Below are 19167 nucleotides of genomic sequence, written 5' to 3'. Positions count from 1 at the left end.
ATTCAAGATTTTTGAGTTCCAACTTGTATTTTTTAAGGTACTAGGTTTGGCAGTATCGCATAGGGCCAGGAAATTTGCTTGAGAAGTATATACTACAGACATTTAGTAAAACTGAAGTACTTATAAATCTGAAGACCTCTTCTTTTTAGCCAGTGGAGATTTTCTAGTCATAGCACACTTAAAGGTCAGTTACCTTAAATAAAAGGTTTAATAGTAATGAAAAGAACTAAATTCTAAGAAAAGATTATTGAGGCAGTTCCCCAAAAACTCTTTGGCGTTTGGAAAACAACATAATTCCTATTCCAGAATTCTAAAGTTTGGTTTAAATTCCCAAGAAAAGCTATTGCTCCAGTCAAAGTCACACAGAACTTAGATGAGTAATGCTAACGCCATGAATTATTTCCACTTTCAAATCCTTACTCAGTTTGACTGGCTGGATGATGGATGATTGCTTCTTCATTGTTGCTGTGCCAATGCGAACTCAAGAAAGCAAACAAAACTGCTGATGGATCAGAGTTTTTGCCAGTTACCTCACAAGCTGCAGATTTGCTACTGCACAAAAGAAATCACTGAAATGTAAGGGTAATCAGAAAAGTTTATTTTGAGAGAGAAAATCAGTACAATGTAAAATATTTCTAAATAGCTCAGTAATCATAAAGCACTGATGTCAGGGAAAATGGTTTCTCATTCCTCCTTTCACAAAAATCCACAGTAATTTGGACCTAAATATGGTGCAGGAACATGGCGTTTGCAGGAAGTTGGATGAAAAAAAGTTATCTTCTTTTAGATCATCCCTTTCAACACACACAAGACATAGATTAGCTTTGCAAGAACAGGACAAACCCAGCTCTCTGCTAGCTAGGAAAAGCGTTCAGCACTTCTGAAGGTCAGCCCTCCTTTTAGGTCTTCTCTCTGGCCTTCGCTGGTCAGAAAGCTCACTGTAAGTCCTCCAAGTATCTGGAAAGTCCTCACATCAACATTACTCGTCACATCCGAGAGTTTCCTTTGATAACACATAGGGCCTTCATGCTCTCTCTCCCCACTCAACCTGGTCCAGGCTGGATCTCAAATCATGTTATATTACTGAAAATAAAGCAGTATATTCTGCAAAGGTTCCTTATCAAGACTGAAAGTCTCATCTCACCAAATTTGTAAAATGTGCAAAATATATCAAAAGGTAGCAGCTGCCATCTCCAGTTCTGATTTCTCACCAGAGGCATGGCCAACAACCTTTGGAGACGTTTACACTGACGGATAGGGCAGGAGGGTGGGCTAGAGGGAGCTCCACATCCGTCATCTGCCTCCGGTTCTGTTTTGGGCTGCTCCAAACAGTTCTTTCCAAGACTCAGCCCAGGCCCAGCACTGGGAATTATTCATTTCAGTTTATATAAAGGGTGAGTGGATGAGATGGAACCAGGTTGTGTCTCTGTCACCCTCTGTCACCTCCACTCATCCAGCTGAGCACACGTGCCCCCAGCCCTCCCCGTGCCCCTTCCCCAGGGCACCCCACAGCTCCTTCAGGTCCACAGAAAGTCCCTAGAGCGGCCTGCACAGAGATCTCCCGTCACCTCAAAGGCTGTAGTGGCCTTTTCCTCCCCCGTTGTGCCAGAGATGGAGATTCCAGCTTGAAGAGCGAGCAAACACAATGTTGTTTTGCCACTAACAGCTCAGTGCCAATAACACACAGTCTTTCCCCAACTCACTGACGACCGACTATTAATTTCTCTGAAGGATACCTGGGACAACAAATGCTATATAAATACTTTCTTCAAATTTGAAGATGAGGAAACTGTCAAAGAGAATTAAGTGAAGACCATAAAGCTGACAGCTCCAGTTCCATCAGTGCAAATTTCTAGTATAAATGTATATAAAAACATGAAGGAAGCAAGAAGCAGCACATTTATACTGTGTTACTGCACTGAATTCCACTGAAGAAAGACATCAGAGGTGCCACAGACAGCAAGAGGAAGGTTTTATATTCTGGGTGCAACCCAGCAATTGCATAACCTGAATTCTAACCGCTCCACCATTAAGGAGAAGATGCCATTTTATTTAAAATTATAATCGCCAAATTCAGTGATGTCTGATGAGCTGTGTGATTGTGATTTGCAATATTGATTCCACCATATTCAAGTGAGAAAATAAATGGTGAAAGAAACAAGGCTTAAGATAAATACTTTATATTAGAAAGTATTTTTCGTAAGGGGTATTCGTAAGAGGATTTTTTCTGCTTTTTACTGATTAATATCTTTGATGTTTTACATGCAAATGTTGAAGACTGGAGACAAGCCAAGCAAAGGTAAAACACAAAGGAGCAGAATGCTTCTCAGAAAAATGCTTACCAACATCTTTATAGTCAATAGTTACTGCCAGGTTGAACTACAGGATTACTAACCAGAGATTTACTTACTAACCAATATTTGCCATGGAAGTTGTTATCCACAGTTCAAAACAGCCATCAGGAGAACTGGAAAATTTTTGTGGCTACTGCGATTCAGACACCACAAGTTGTCTTTTCAGTCTCGGGCTTCATCCAGGCTCACTGGATATTCAACAGCAGTAGGACTCAGAATACACTAAAGGATCAAACATAAGAAATACAGACATCACTGAGTATTATGAAGTAAATAAAGATTAACCAAGGAGTTTCACCTAAAGCTTATTGAAAATTTTGAACTACAACCTTTAATTTCAATGAATTCCATAATAGCACAAAGGTGATAAAATAAAGTATTAATGGCTATCAGGTGTAAAAAAATGTTACATCTACCTGAATGTAAAGAAGCTGAGGGGGTTTAGTATCTTTTTGGAGGAGGTTCTCCTGAATAAAAGACGAGATTATAACTATCAAGAAACTGAGGGCAGAGACAATTTTAACAGATGTGTGGACATCTCCGTGAGCAGATGCTTGTCCCTTTTACAAATATGCCTGAGAGCTGGCAATTTCTGGTGTTATAACCTGCAGGAATCCATTGTTTGGAAGTACCCAACTTACTGTACTTTCCTAATCCTTGTTTTCCCTCCTGACAGTCAGAGGCGGCACCGGGCGCGAGCCCTGCGGTGGCTTGAGAGCGGATGGTCCTCGGGCAGCTCAGAGCTGAGGTGGGGAAAGCCAGGTACATCTCTGCTGCCACACTCCCAGTCCACAAGAACCCACCTTCTGTCCCTTCCCTTCAGCGTTACAGCTGGCTCAGGCCACAGGCAATAAACACTCTCCTCCGTGTGCCTCCACAAACCTATTGCTTTTAAAAGCTAACATTCTGAAACAGAAGCGTCGTTCCCTGGTAATGCCCAATCTTAGCAAATGCACCTTAGAATCCACCCCCCCCCCCCCCCGAGCCCCCCCGGCCCTCGTTACTTAGCGGAAACATTTTTTCTAACTAGGATATAGAGGGCCTTCCACGCCTGGGGGAGCTAATTTTAGTCACTTAATGCGATATCAAGAGGATCATTCCATGTTCAAGGATAAAAAAATAGCTAAGAATAGAGCCAAATGGATTTTCAAAAAACTTTCATCCTGAAGTTAATGATAAATTTAAGAATAGCTAATGTTAAGAGCTCTTTATGAAGTGATTAATGAAGTCTGTCAAGTAGTAAGTCCCGACTTCTCTGGAACTTTTTGCAGGTACATGCATCTGCAATTTTATATATACTGGGGGAGAGAGAAAAAAACTAGGAAGAAGCTGTCTGCTGTAATTACAGATTCTACTCAATGACGAAAATCACAATTTGAATTAATGTGGAAGCAAATGGTTAAAAACTAAACAACAACAACAAAAAAACAAGAAAAAAAAAAGAGTGAAATGTGAACACTGTAAGAAAACTTTTAAAATTTCACACAGAAAAAAACCCCAAGACCTTTTTAAATGACATCCAAAGAAAGTGCTCCATTTCGACGTACCTGAGGGCTTTTGTTTAGCCCGATGTGGATTTTCTTTTTCCATTTTTCCTTCTGGCCATGGGAAAGGCCACTTGCCGCCTCCTCCTGCCCGTCAATTTTCCACACACACGTACTGGTCCTTCTGTCCTTCCCAGGCTTTAAACAGCCTTGCATGGAGACCATTGGTGCATCAGGAATGTAGATGTGTAATACTGGAGCTAATTACTCCGATACCTGTTCCTGACTGGAAGAGCATACAACAGGCACGTGAAAAATGGGACATCACTTACCAAGACAAAGAGTCGCTACAATTTGAACGCCTCGGCAATAGGTAGGGATTTGGAAGTTTCTAATAAAATCTTCAAGCTCATGTTCTCAAGATATCACACCTGAGCTAAATGCCTTCCACCCTTTGGGAAGCCACCAGAGCAGTTCGCATTAGTGCTATTAAGCCTAATTGATATGTTTCAAGCTTTTCAAGACCATTTGGCATCCACGGGTGAGACACATGAGAGTATCAGCCTCTATACACAGGAGTTGGTATCATGGCATCTCAGGCTCTTTCACAGTGAAACGCCTCTTTTCAGATGACGTTTATGTATAAGAACAAGTTAAATTGTCATCTTTTCTCTCTTTCAGGTCTCATACGATGGCATCCTGCGAGCAGAGAACTTCCTTGCCAAGACAGCAGTCCCCATCTGTCACTCACTCGTCATGTTTCTCAGTGGAGTTAAAAAGCCTGACAGTTTCCATGAATAACAATGACACATGCTCTTATATCTTGTGAAGAGGCACAAATTTTATTGCTGAAAAAGCGGGGAAAAAAGCCCACCAGTGTTTAAAGAGTTTTCCGAGCGCTGCTTATGTCTGGATGTGAGTGCAGATGGAACTGCCATTGTGCCTGAGGCCACCACCCCTTTTATATGTCATCCTGCAATTGCTGACTGAGGTCACTGCAGCAAAGGACCTGCCTTCACCGGGATCACAAATCTGGTTTGCAACCAACACCCCCTGCCTGCACCAGAAAGGTTCTTCTGTATTTTGCAATAGCCCTTGCTCAGCTGGGGTTCCAACAGCTCTTAATGCACAGCTGCTGACCACGTTAATGCACCTGCACTTAAAAAGCTTAAGAAGGTCGAAAATTATCTTAAAATCATAGGAGGGAAGTGTGTTTTGGAGGAGATACTCATGGGCAGCATGTAGAAAATGTGCTTTTATTGCTATGAGTGGTTTCAATGTAGGTTTAGCAAATGAAATTGCATTAATACAGTTACAGAGGCATACCTATAATACTTAATTTTCAAGAATGTGGCTCTCTATTTGGTAATGGGTTTATTTTGTCAGTGCAGAAGAAAACGGGAACAAATTCTCAAAAAGGGAAAGGGCCTCAGCCAAGCTTACCTGGTTTTTGTGATTAATAACACAGCACTAGCCCATCTTTGGTCAGCCTCCTGTCAGTCAAAACATTATTCCTCACACCAGCTCATTCACATTTCAGTCTGAAGAATTTCCTCTGGTCTCTCGAGGTCCTTCACAGGGAAAAAAAATTAACCCATACCCCCTACTAAATGTTATTATGAAAGAACAGGGAAGCCATCTGCAGACAGACCTGCATTGGGAAGCACTTCTCGTTATTGTGTGGGTTGCTTGGTGCTTTATTTTTCCCTCAGCTCCGTTCTTGAACTCCTGACTGTACTCAATCAAGTTGACAGAGAAATACACCTATGTCTTTACGGGGTATGCACTACTTCAGATTATAATTTAGATATGTGTTTCTTTTATTTTTTTAAATAAATCTATCTTCACTGTGTAAAGTTCGGTTCTTGTAGAGGCTGCTCAAGCATCGGCGTTGGGGAAAAATGCTGTTGAATATTATGTTAGTGATCTTGGCACGAAAGCAGGTATATGCTAATGACATTTTGGGAGTCATCAGCAATACAGGAGAAGATTAGAATGTTATACAGGAAGAGACAGATGACCTTGAGGGCTAGAATAATAAAAGCAAGACTGAGTTTGGTATGGTGTGGGACAAGATCGTATATAAAATGTCCAGGGGAAAAAAAAAAAAAAAAAAGTCATGAACGAAATTTTAGCTAGTAGACTACAATTCCATCAAATATTAGGAGAAAGCAACTTAATTTGTTTTAAAAGGATCTTGCTAACATTATGATTAGGAAAACACATTGTGGCTACATGCAGTAGCGGAGATTTTGCTTAATAGATCCAGGGGTCCCTTCCAGCACGAGGGGCTCAGCCGGCTCCTTTAATCTGTCTGACTAATGATGCTCCTCCCTCCTTTCTTAATGAACGTTACGAAGAAGCCCGGCATTCTCACAATTGCGTATGGCCCCTCAGCTCCCCTCTGTCTTGCCTCGTTTTCCAATTGTCTGCTTCTTCCAAGAATTAGTATTTCCAAAGCGGATCCTTTTGCAAATGCTCAGAGTTCCAGGTGCTGATGGCTTAGTCACTGACAAGTCAGCTGCTAGCGGCAGGGAAGAGAAGACGAAGCAGGCAAAGTTCAGAAAGAGAAATATTGTTTCTGCCCAACTGAAACCTCATTGAAACCAAGCTGGAATGGGGTCAGAGAGCCTTTTAATGGAAGCAATAAAGCTGCTCCTACCTACTGGGTCACCCACTATGTACTGAGTCACACCAGCCTACTATTTCTTCTCCAGCTGATTCACAGCAAAGGTCCAAAAATGGAAGACAAAATTGATCTTAAGATTTATCTTTTTTTGTTTGCTTATTTTGGAAGGGAGAAAGCTGTGTGCACAGTTTTGGTCCCTGTGACTGTGTAAGGACATTGACAATAAGCTGAAAAATGTCAAAGTTCCTCAATATGAACCACGATAAACTCAAACATATGAAAATGTTACTTTTAAGGGGAATCCATCCCATAAAGTTCCTGGCTTAACAAGGTCTCAAATGCTGTTTATTCCCAGCTAGAATGACAGGCATTTTGTATGGCCGAAGCTCCACAGAAGTTCAGCAGAATTTTACATTTCAGTAAGTTTCAGAATATTACACATCAGAGAACCTACTTGATAAAGAGGTGCCTGAAGTAAGGTGGAATTAGACTTTGCACACATTTATTAATATGGCATAGTCACACAATGCTTAAAATTCTGAAAAATGAAAATTCATAAAGTGACTCATGAATAAGATGCCAATATTTGGGAACAGAAGAATCTATTTAAAAACGCAGTGACCCTGGGCAGGCTTGGTTAGTCATCCTCCCTGATTAGTCCACGCACAGCAAGCTGTATCACACAGAAGGACTGGTGAAACTTTCCAATACACACAAAGCATGTCCTAAAACTAAATAACTGCTGTTTCAACTCCCTGTGTCTAAACCACAGTAAACCTAACAGTGTGACCTGTGCCAGGTCCTTATTTGAGGGAGTACTAGGAGATGAGTCTTAGGTGGCATGTCAGTATGCGTGATCATTTTGTTACACTTCAAACTGCATTTGGCTTGTTTTTTAAAGATTTAAAACAGCTTATTCACTGAGAATTTAAAATAATTTTTGTCACGTTTGTATTTCTAAATAAAGCATCAAAAATGAATTCACTTGCAAACTATAATTATTACTTTTGAGAGCTCAGCAATCTTTCTACTCGTCCTGTTTCTCGATAAAGCGCTTTGGCTTTCACAACATCTTATGACTGTCTGCAGTTCCCCACGAATGGGTGGGGTAGAGGCAGTGATGAGAAGACATTGAAGACTGAGGTGGTACGAGGAGTGCCACCGGTGCAGCTGCAGTTCCAGTGGGTAGCTCCACGGTGGAGCCAAAAGCATGAGCTTGTGCCGGCGGAGTCAGAGGGACTCAGGAACGCAACGGAGTGAGAGCATCCCGCTTCCTGCGGGAACAGCATCCCGCCTCCTGCGGGAACAGCATCCTGTTTCTGCGGGACCAGCATCCCGCTTCTGCGGGAACGCCTCCTCCCTACCGGACACTGACTTCTTCCCCTCCCTGCACCGGGAGAGGCGTCCCGGGAAGCCCAGGGCACTGGGTGAAACAGCGGGTTGTTTGTGTGGGGTGCCAGCCACCCCTCAGTGCTGCTGAACTGGGCTGTATCACAGGTACACCACAGCAAGGGAGGAGTCCCCATTTCAGAAAGGGAATCCCACAAACAAAGCCCTTCCACACAGGTTTCAGGCGACAATCAAGTGTCCTGGGGACAGTCGGCATCTTTGATTTTAGACAAATACTTGTATGTGCCAATGAAAAGTATCACGCAGTGTCGAGCCTCTTAACTGAGACGAAGTGCAGAAATCACTCCTTTGTTAAAATCCAAAATTAGCTTCATAAAGCAAAGGTGACTCTTCCCTAGTCACAAACATATTTTAAAATAGAAAGTACCCTACACATCAGTTTTTAATGAAGCCTTAATTTCATTCCCAAAACTGAAAGCCGTTTTGTGCTATAAAATTATTATTTTTTAAGCATTATAAATTTTAATGTGTAGATAGACATTAAAATAATGGGAGCACAAAATAAGCATGTAGAATAAGAGCAGTTCTACGTTATTTTGTACTAGCTGTGTACTGCTCTTTCATTTTATGAAACAAAAAGCATCAAAACCTGAAGTAAGGAGTGCAGCTCAGTGCTACTCCCCGTGCCCCCTCAGGCTGCATTACCCCTGGCAGGAGGAGGGCTTCCTAATGCACCTCCTCTTGTCACACTGAGGGTACCCAAAAGGGAAAAAACTACCAGTTTTCTACTCTGCTGGTGAATTTGTGGAAGCAGAGCTCAAATGCCAAGTTTTGACTCTGGCTGGAGCACTGAGTGTCACAGACAGTCCAGCCTCCATGACCAGCCCTAGGATGACCATCCCCAAAGGCACTTCAGAGCTACACGTTTGAGAGGGGGCTGCTTCTCTGGGGGGCTGTTAATCCTTACCAAGAGGATGGGGGGCTGCCAGTACAATTGTATGGGCTTGTGAACCTTCACTTTGAAACCTGAAAACCACGTCATCAGGAGAACTCACTTATGTCCCATTACAGTGGGTTTCTGGTCCCAAAGCAAGCTGAGAGCACTCTGAGAGGAGGTGCCCAGGTCTCCGTCCCCGGTTCCGGCTGGAGAAGATTCCTTGGATGTTGCCCAAGTTTTGATGTAAAGGATTAACGGTGTCCCCCCCTAGGTTTCTGCAGGGTCTCCACTGATAACTAAGGCACTAGGAATGACATTTCTTCCTCATTTAAGAGCAGTAACAGGATGTCACTGCTGCAAATTTCTGGAGATATAATTTTCAGGGATGTGCCCTTTAAAAATACTTATAAAGGCAAATGAGCTGCAAAAATGTGTTAAGTGTTCATTTGTATGTATGACAGTCATTCAGTATATTAGCAATTAGGGGGACCATCAGATTTTAGGTTGCATGTGCAACTGGCACATGCATCCTGTACTCATTTTGGACGGGGTACCTCCTATTCTGAGGTAGATACAGAATACTAACAGGGTGCATTTCCATACGTAGCTGCTGGCCTGTCACACTCAATCCACCTCCACTCCTTTAAACCATTCATTTAAACATGAGGGAAACTGGCTATTGAAATATATATTGCGAGTTAGGAGTGAATTTCCATTTGTCTCAGTGTTAGAGGTTAAGTAAGCTCTGAAGTAAGAATCAATCCTGAGAAGTACTGTTTGAACTAAAATATACTTTTCTAATTTGTAAGCTCTTCAGTTAAGAGATGGATCTACTTACACGGTGTTTCAGGGGCGGGAGAAGAGGAGCTGGAAGCGTTACTGCAGCTCAGGTGAGAGCCAAGCCGCTCGGTGCCGAGCACGAGACATTGTGCCAGTTGCCTGGAGCAAAAATAAAAATGCAACTGTAAATGGCACGGAATTGTAAAATTATAATCTGCCTCTAATGGCACGCTTTGCTGTCAGAGACCTACTTCAATAACAGAAGATTTTGGGCTATTAGCAGCGTTCTAGAGCTACTCCAGCAGCACAGTGTGAGTGCTGCAGAGATGCTACTACCCGCCGAGCTGGTGCCAAGTGGGAGATCTGGTTTGGCAAAGTAGGGTAGAACGTGCCCCTGAGGGAGCAGGGTGGGCAAGGAGAAGAGGCTGCATTTCCAACGCGGATGGCAACGAGCTCACGCTCCCCCCCGGGCCAGCTGGCCATCGGGGGGCTGCTGCGCCCGCCAGCGGGAGAGGGGGGTGCCCAGATGGCAGCTGCCACCCCCACTCCCACTCGGACAAGCCCTGCTGAGCTGGCAGGGGGTGTGGAACCGCTTGTACCTCCCATGCCAGAGGAACTGCTGGGACTCACGGGAAGAGCAAAGGAATCTCCTCAAACCTGGCAGAACAAGTCAGGCTACTGCAGTGCTAAAAAGTCATCGATAAGCTGCTTACCGAGATAAAGAAGGTCAACCCCCCCCAAACAAACAAACAGAAAAAAGATGGAGGGAATCACTCTGTACTAAAAAAATCTGTAACTAAAAGCACTGATCATGCAGAACCTTAATGTATGTGAATCACTCCAATAAAAACATTTAAAAAAAACATATTTAGGAAACAGTGGTAATCAAAAAAGATCATAGTAATATTTGAAAACAGTTATTTAAAAAAGACCAAAAACATTACCAGTCTTAAGCATTTTTCTAACATGCATAAAGAAAACCTAGATTTTGGGCAACACAGTTTGACTAAAGCATATAGGATACCAAACAGCAGAATAACAGCAATGCTAAATAAAGAAAATAACTTCCAAACTCAAATGACACTGCTTTCAACTGCAATTCTAATTGAATTTGGACACCATTATGGTGAATAGAGATGAATCAGTAACAGAACTGGACATTGTTTCGGAACCCCCAGACCAATAGCGACGATGCAGCTGCCCACCCATTTCTCCATGAGGGAAAAGAACAGTCTCCCAGCCCCTGAGAGTTGTGTTAGCCCATAAACCTCCAAAGGAGTCGTCTTCCTCAAAATGAAGGCCATCAGAAGCAAAACAGGTTGGAAAACAATGTTTAAAGAGAAAAATGTCAAAAGAAATTTGGAAATTCTGTAAATATAAGATGGCTGCTAGAGAGCAAGAAGCATCCATTGCCAAGAAGAGAATTCCATCCCGAAGTGCATCCTGGTTTGAGGCAATGTGAGGACAGTACTTAACAGTGTAAGAAAACAGCAAGAAGGAAATAGAGAATAAATCAATACAAACTTTAAACTTGCAGCATGCAGAAATCTGATAAAGGAAGTTTAAAGCATTGTAGAAAATGCATGGTAGAAAGAGCCTACAGAGTTAGAAGATTTAAGCGTTACCAGGTCAGACATGTTGGTGGGTAATTAATCTGCTTTTTTTTCCTCTGCCACACCAGCAGCAGCAGTGGTGACTCCAGCAGTGCCTAAGGACCTTCACAGGAGAAAACAGTTACAAAAACAAGATTAAGTAACAGGCACTGAAAGTCTAAAATCCCCCACACTCAAATGAGGAAATGCAGGCATTCCTCACAACGAGGGGGTTAACTGCTGCAAGGCCTTATTGACAGGACGGCTGGCCCACCTGAGGCTTTTCTGGAAGACATGCTTTATCCAGCAATATTTCTGGACTGAGCACGGGGCACCCTGGCAAAAGACCAGGGCTGGCAATGCCCGGGGTCAGGCTGAATGCTCCAGTGACACCTGTGCCCAGTGAAACTTTGAGTAATACCATTGCAAAAACCCCTTCTCGTGTTTCGCCCACCCAAGGAGACCAGTCCCTGGCTGGGTGCCCTGGTCTGCTCCATGCTGTTCATCACACCGTAACTTCCCTTAGAGAATACAGCGACTGAACAGCCTCCATCTCGGAGTGTTCCTTTTTGCCTCTCTGAAGCATCTACAGCATTTTAACTTTACTTCTTTTAACATTTCAATGAAGAGTGTCTCTTGGTTTTCTCAAACCTGAAGTAGCAGACGGAAACTCCAACTTTGTAGAAGGCATTTAAAATCCTTCCTCCGTAGTAACTGGGAAGGTTCTCCCCAGAAATTTTTAGTTCCTTGCAATTCTTTTTCTTTCTTCAGTTCTAATCACACTTTGGAAAAAGTTATCTCTATGAAAAATAAATTAATTGAAAGATGAGGCGTTCTTTTCCTCACGTACCTTTCTGCACTAAGTGCCTCAGCAGCCCTTCCAGTTTGATCAGCCGGAATGAAAAAAAAAAAGATTAAAAGATATTTTCATACAGTTTTATCTATGCTGTTGAATATAGAAAAAGGCAGGAAACCAAATAGTGTTTAAAAAAATCACAGTCTGTGTCTAAAACATGACATTTCTGTCTGGAAAAATACCATGTCGTGAGCTGATAACGTTGAAATTAAATTAAAAGATAATTCTTGGTAAAAAAAAGCCTAAGGCAGCAATGAAACACTTTGCTGATAATCTGGTGTGAAACTGGGACACCCAGTCCCAATTTAAGAAGGCCACACTGATGGGGGAATCTAATGGGTCAGCAGCATTAATGTATTTTGAACTTCAGAGCACACGCTGTGATGCTCTTTCCTGCACCAAGCTGTACTAAGAATTCATACACAATGAATCAAGGCAGGAAAGAAATTAAAGTGGAAATTACAACCGTAGTACAAGTAATAATAACTATTCCTTATTATACATTTTCTATTATAAATATAAGTGTTAAGACACATGTGTTGAGTACCCAGACCTGACCGGGACTCTTCGGAACTGTGACCACCCTGGGTACTCCCAGGAAAGCCCCCATCCCATCCCATGCCATCCCATCCCAGTGCCTCTTTCTACTACCAGAGCTGTAAAAAACTCTACAGTGTCAGGTTTACTGGCATTCCCTTTGTCAATGTGCCGGCCGCTCCGTACAGACGAGCTGCTTTCTTAAAAACACCCCCGCGGGCCTCGCAGCAGAATATGGACGGGTGATTGATCAGACGCAGCCGCTGATGGCAAAAAAATACTGATTTTCTGCAGATAACAACGCATCTAAACATTTAGGGTATATTACCAGTTTATGTATTACCTTAGGAAATAAGGTGCTACGGCTTTAGTGCTTCAGCAAAGAAATCTAGTCCCTGGCTGTTAAGGTATTTCTCTCAAAGCATTTTGTTTTCTGTCCTTTCCCAGAGTGCTCCACAGACAGGTAATGACATTTCTCTGTGAAGGAGACAGATAAACCAGATACAGTAAAATTTATCCATGTTTTACACACATGGAACTTTATATAGATAGCAATATTTTCTAAGGGCCATTCCTGTTCCCCCCATATATATGCAGTCCACTGCAAGTGTGAAGCAAAAATTTCTCTTAAATTACCTTAAACATGTTTATATTTTCTCTCAGTGGGAAAGCAAGCTAAACCAAACATTCCCAGCAACATCCTTATTCTTAACTTGTTCATTTACATATATCTGGCAAAACAATCCAAAGCATGACCGGGATAAATAGTTGGAATTTAAAAACTACAGACTTGACCTGAATTGCTGTGTAATTTGCTGTTAAAAAGTGTTGATTTGGGTAATATCTGGCATGGATGTGAACAGCTTAATGTATGATGATAACTCTATCTAATTTTCAGGATTGACAGGATTATTCTTATGAGTGAGGTTTAATTATAAATTAGTATAATAAAATTTATCTAGAACCTGGATGGATTCTTTCAGAGCACTGGGAAACACAGAAAAACAAAAAGAAGGTACCACACCAGTAAAATAGGAGTTATTCCAATCTGAAAGATTCAACCACTTTTACACTTTTTTCCTAAGTGCTAATCTAGCACTTAGAAAATATTTAGTATTCAGAAGTCACTTGCTCAATAAATTTTGAACAAGTTTGAGCTTTTTACTTACTTTACTTATAGGGCTACTTGTAGTGGTAGAATTTACATTTAGAACTTACAAATAGAATTTAATTCCATAACTGAATGTGCCAGCGCAGAGAGGTGCCTAAGGGAGCACCTGGAATGTAAAACCGGGAAAGAGCAGATAGGCTGCAGAGGCAAGCTTAGTCCATCTTACTGACAGAGGTCATTTCCATTAATATCATATCTTAATAACTGTGCCCTCGGACTGACACCGAGCCTTGTGCATTAGCTTTTCTCATGAACTCTAGGATTGAAAGTTGTTTATAAAAAGGATAAAAGCATGACACATGGTTATAAAAAGACATACTGCATGTATTAAGATTGATCTTTTACTTCAGTACAGATACTTCTGAAACATCCCTATTGCTTCAGGCTGAAGGTAAGGAATAAATACATCTTGCAGACAAAATTCACAGTAAAAATGTATTTTAGCATTTCTAGAGCAGCTCCCTCTGGTGGAAAATGATCATCAAGAAGAGTGTATGAAGTATTAGACACCATCAGTTCTTACTGCTCTGCTCTTGTACTCCAATGACTGGCGTAAATGGGATTATGCATGTCTGAAAATCCCTCTGCCCCTGACCCCGCAGCTATTCAGCCCTGGAGTGATGCCCACCAGCTCACAGCTTCATGCCCGTGACCACCTCCCACCTCTATGGCCCACACACTTTACAAATAACTAATGTCGTTTTGCTTGCACATAAACATGTCGTTTCCCCTTCAGATTGAGACTAACACAGGAAATGATCAAAGTCCAGATTTCTTACGAACTGAAGCATGGTATGTGCAAGCAGCATTTCCCAGGGGAGGAGGTGAAGGAGCCTCCACTGTCAGTCACTGAGTGATACCTGGCCAGGCCCTGGTGATTTACTGCCTTTGATTCTCTGCTCTCACCCTATGATCCTCACTGCGGATTCTACTGTTCCAACACTCTATAGTGCACAAAGCTCCTAAATGGTGAGAGCTACCTTCTGTTCCTTTTCCCTGCTTAGGAAAGGCAGAAATGGCTGAGGATAGGAAATATATTTCCCCTTTGTCCCTCACATAGCTCCTTCCCATGGGCAGGTCCTTCACAGGCTGAGGATTTTCCTGTTGTGAATTCCCAAGCTTGATAATTTTAATTTCTTTTTGTGCCCATTACTCTGCAAAAATAGTACAGACCGTGAGCTGTTTGACCTTTCCAGACCTCTAAATTATTTCTACAGCAGGAATGAAAAACCGTTCTGCTTAACTACGTTTACAAGTACAAGTTTCAGAAGAAAGCAAAGAAGAGAGTTCCAATTTACATGAGAAATCTGGATGTTACTGCAAGCAGATATAAACAGCGTTATAATAAAAGCTTTTTCGGCCTGTTGTTAACTGCTGCTGAGCAAATGTCAGATGCGTTCCCCTGTCTTCCAGGGCAGCACTTAAAAGAGCAGAAACCAAGTGGGAAAAGGTGGCTGAGACATATTGCTGACTCAGCAGTGCGAAACCCACACCCTTCACGAGGGGTGTTTTCCTTCACCAAACTGTGAGCGCCTGTGCTGGGGACGTGAGAAACTGTCACCAACAGGCTGAGCCGGGGGGAGCGGAGGAGCACGGGGACAGAAAAGGACACACAGGCTGCAGGAGGGGTGGCTGCGCTGTCACCGGTCACAGAGCTGACCCTTTCCTTTGCCACGCTCCCGTAATTCTGGTTTAACAGCCAAGCCATTACTCTCACTTGTTCAACTCCCTTTCCAGGGTATTTAAGGATGCATTAATCACCACGGGCTCAGAGATCCCGGTGGGACTCCAGCCTTGATCTCCCTCCACAGAAAACCCACTATTTATTTCTAGCTAGTAAACAGATATTTGAAAATTAAGAACATAGAAGTAGTTTAAGGGTTTCAGGCAGCTAAGCACCCTCTACGACAAGAGAATATCAGCGTATTTCTCCAGATCTTCACACAAGTATCAGTGAGTTACACCTCTCAGGGTTATTCATAGCGTGCATCTCTGCAGGCTGCACCTGATCTTTAGTTTGTTTCTTCTATAGTTCGATAAAAAACAATCCTAAACAGCCTCCAAGGAGGGAACTTGTGTTTTCCTTCCATGGTTGTTAGAAATTACATAATAATCACAATTCACTTTCGTTCTCTCTGCTGACTGTGAGGAACAGTTAAGGACAATCGAGTATTAGTCCAGAAAATACTGAATTGTTTGTCCTTAATGTCCAGAAAATACTTAGGTGTTTAACTTTGCACTAACAATCCCACTGACCTCATGTGGTTCCTGCTGCAGGACTAAACACCAGGTGGGCTCATCAGGCATGTGATTAAAGACACATATTTGGCTTTCACTCCCGCAACAGGAATCAAATGAAGTCATTATTAATGTGAATGAAGCATTACACTATGGTGGCACTGCTAAGGTGAGTTACACAAACTGTTCGTAAAATCAGGAGAGGAATAATTCTACAACTTAAGCTTTAACATAAAGGAGGCTATTGAAAAGAAAAGGAAATAAAACCACGGATGATGGTGAGCACCAAAAGCAGAGATTTTTATGTGAAAATTGACACATCTCTCTTATTTTGCTTACGGAAGAGTGACAGAAATCGTGGAGAAAACCAGTAAGATAGTGGAGAATGAATGATGGAGAATGCATAAGAGCACAGCATGCCAGCGCAAAGAGAAATGTTTCATTCTAGCTGGCACTATAGTTGGGAGTCCCAATTTCTTCTGTATTTTTATATTTGCAGAGAATGTTGCTATTTTGAGAATTATTGAGAATCTTTGTTCTGATCCTGCAAAATAGGTCAAGACATTTTGGATTCTCAAATCCTTCTGTATGACAAAACCGAGAATAGACGCATCTGCTCCAGTTTCCACCTGTTTAATTTCTTCTACTGCAGTTTACTCTTTTCAACAATGTTTTGTGAAACTTGTGATGGGAAAATAATGGCAAAATACACTTTGAGCATGCCCAGCTTGTTTGATCTGGACCCTTGGTGTTTGGGCAATTATTTCACTAGACTACGAGGCATACATGTGAGACATATTTCTCATTCCTTCTAATTGTGTGGTAACGATGCTAAGCACAAAAATCTTCCTACTGTTTTCCAAATACATTTCTCTTATCGGCTCTGAAGGCATGTTTGAGTAAGGCGATGGTGGCTTGGTTGTCCCCTGACATCTATAATAGTGCTTAAATGGCAACTTTTGAATCACAGACTGACGTAATCAAGTCTTGTCTGCAAACCATCTTTGCTCAATGCTTCCAATAGTGGGTATTTTCAACAAGACAACTTATAAACCAGGAAAAAAAAATTCTACTTTTGCTGTTATGTGAAATTAATGGAATGTGATTTAAAGCAGTTAATCATTTATTCTGCTTTGCAGCAAATCACTGAGGAGTGTTTGCTGCTTTTAATTTGCCAGGGGTTTGCTCTTCTACAAATCAAATTAGTAACCAAGCCTCTTGTTAGGCAGAATTCTGGGGAAAGTGGAGTTCATGGGCAGTTAGGCAGAGATGCCCTGAGCTTTTGTTTCTGCTGGGGTCTGCTGCTTGCTAACAAGATGCCATCACAGGACAAGAGCGCCTGAGGCTTCTGATGTGACACAAATGAGAGTTATTGGGGCTACAGAGCTCACTGAGCATCCAAACACTGTGCTTTATGAGCATATTTGAATCTCAGCCATGCAGTTTCATTCTTCTGACTGTTTGCTGTTATGCAGCTGTACTAAAATATCAGCAACACCGAAGCCTTTCTTTGATACGGCTCATAAAGCACCCATACTGGTCTTTCTATATTAAGAGGCTGTCAGCGTTTCTGAAGACAAAACTTGTTTTTATTTTATTCTCTGACAATGATCCTGTAAATTCTTTGTCATTGACTGTAAACACTCGAGTACTGCTCAGCGAGGGAGCTGACTCGTGCACAGAGGAGCTGTAAGACCTGACACCCACTTTACAAGAGACACTTCTCCGGAGGGACCTGCACTCTTGGGAGGGGTGGCATTAGGGTGTGCGCATCTCACCTAGTGACATTACCTTTAGTGCTGCATCAGGAGTGTTCTGAGGCAGGAGCACATCAACATGAAAGAAACCCCTCACAGCAACCACTCCACTTCTGCCGAGGTCTCACAGAAAGGTCATTACCTTTTTCCCCTCCAACACACCTTTGTGCCGCGCAGTAAATCAGAACGACGCCGTAGCATTTCCACTTCTTCCCTGTTCAGCCACGCCGTGCTGTTCCCCAGGCTTCAGCTGTTCCCTCTAGGCTTGTGGGCCAGAGAGGGAGACTATATTATCTGAACAGCCTCAGGAACAGCTTCTTCTTGCATAATTGCAGATCTGGGCTACAAGGATTAGATGCTGAAGACGTCTCTCCACCTGAGGCATTAGATTTTCCCAGGGTGAGTGGGTGCAGCTGCAGAGCTCAGCTGACTCCTGCAGAGCTGCACTCACTGGCAAAAACCTTTAACATCACACAGTCTGCTTCCTTTTCCTTCTGAAGTAATTTACAGCCCATGTGGTGTGGGGGCTTGAGGCAGGCTGGATGCCACGTGCCCACCCAGTGCTCTACCGTTCCCCTGCTCGGCAGGACAGGGGGAGAAAGCCGGATGGAAAAAACCTCGTGGGTCAAGATAAAGGTGGTTAAATTAAGTGAAAGCAAAGGCTGCTCATGGAAGCAAAAGAAAAGAAAAGGCTTACTCTTTCCTTCCCATCAGCAGGCAGTGTCCAGACACTTCCCAGAAAGCAGGGCTTATAGTCGTAAATTACCAATGCCCCCTCCCCTCCTCCTTTCTCTTCATTTTCATTGCTGAGCAGACGTCCCTTGGCGTGGAAGATCCCCTTGGTCAGCTGGGGTCACTGTCCTGGCTGTGTCCCACCCCCAGCCTGCAGGTGAGGGGGGATGCTGGGGACACAGCCCTGATGCTGTGAGCACTTCCATTTATCTCGAAACCTTGTCACATCAAATTACAAAATCCTCCTGAACCAAGTGCCAAAAGTCCAAATTACATCAGTTTCTTCTTTCTCCACATAAAAGCAATTTGCTATCCTGCAGTTTTAGGGGGTAAGGCGGGCTTTTGAAAGTTATTGTTTGGGCCTTGTATAACCTAGTTATCATTAAGTTTCACAATATTCTCCGTAGGCAGCTTTATTTCACTCTTGTAGAACTCCACAGTTCCTCTGTGGGCTATCTCCATATCCACTCCTTGGATAAAATTGTTTTGATCTTTAAACATCTCTTGGTATCAGCATCTTCAGCTTATGGAAGGCCTTTCTTCCTCTCCTGTTTAAAAGCTGCTTTCTTTCTATTCCTTATCTGTGTCTAGATTTCCCATGGCCTTTTTGAAATTAAGGTTCTCAAAGTAAATCTGGGGTCCATTTTAATAGTAAATACAGTTCACTGGATATGAGTAAATAAGATCAGAAGTTTGATTGATCTATTTTTAGGTCCAAAGAAAGGCTCAATTAAACTGATTAAAGGATAT

General features: G+C 42.5%; 1 long non-coding RNA gene across 3 annotated transcripts in view; it reads right to left on the bottom strand.

The window, feature by feature from the left end:
- Nucleotides 1-598: 598 nt before the first annotated feature.
- The window catches only part of LOC106891703, a 95231-nt gene continuing 76662 nt past the window's right edge, over nt 599-19167 (bottom strand). For 2 of the 3 annotated variants that reach the window (XR_001412765.1, XR_001412766.1), the window contains 7 exons: nt 12863-12996; nt 11977-12003; nt 11160-11250; nt 9593-9693; nt 5282-5409; nt 3902-4124; nt 599-2576 (listed from right to left, as the gene is read on the bottom strand). This is a non-coding gene — a long non-coding RNA (uncharacterized LOC106891703). The remainder of the gene's footprint in view (nt 2577-3901; nt 4125-5281; nt 5410-9592; nt 9694-11159; nt 11251-11976; nt 12004-12862; nt 12997-19167) is intronic. The other variant, XR_001412764.1, reaches the window with a different exon arrangement.

Source organism: Calidris pugnax, unplaced genomic scaffold, assembly GCF_001431845.1.
Source record: "Calidris pugnax isolate Ruff unplaced genomic scaffold, ASM143184v1 scaffold172, whole genome shotgun sequence".
Classification (NCBI taxonomy): domain Eukaryota; kingdom Metazoa; phylum Chordata; class Aves; order Charadriiformes; family Scolopacidae; genus Calidris; species Calidris pugnax.
The sequence above is the reverse complement of the archived record's forward strand: the minus strand, read 5'-3'. Positions and strand labels throughout refer to the sequence as shown.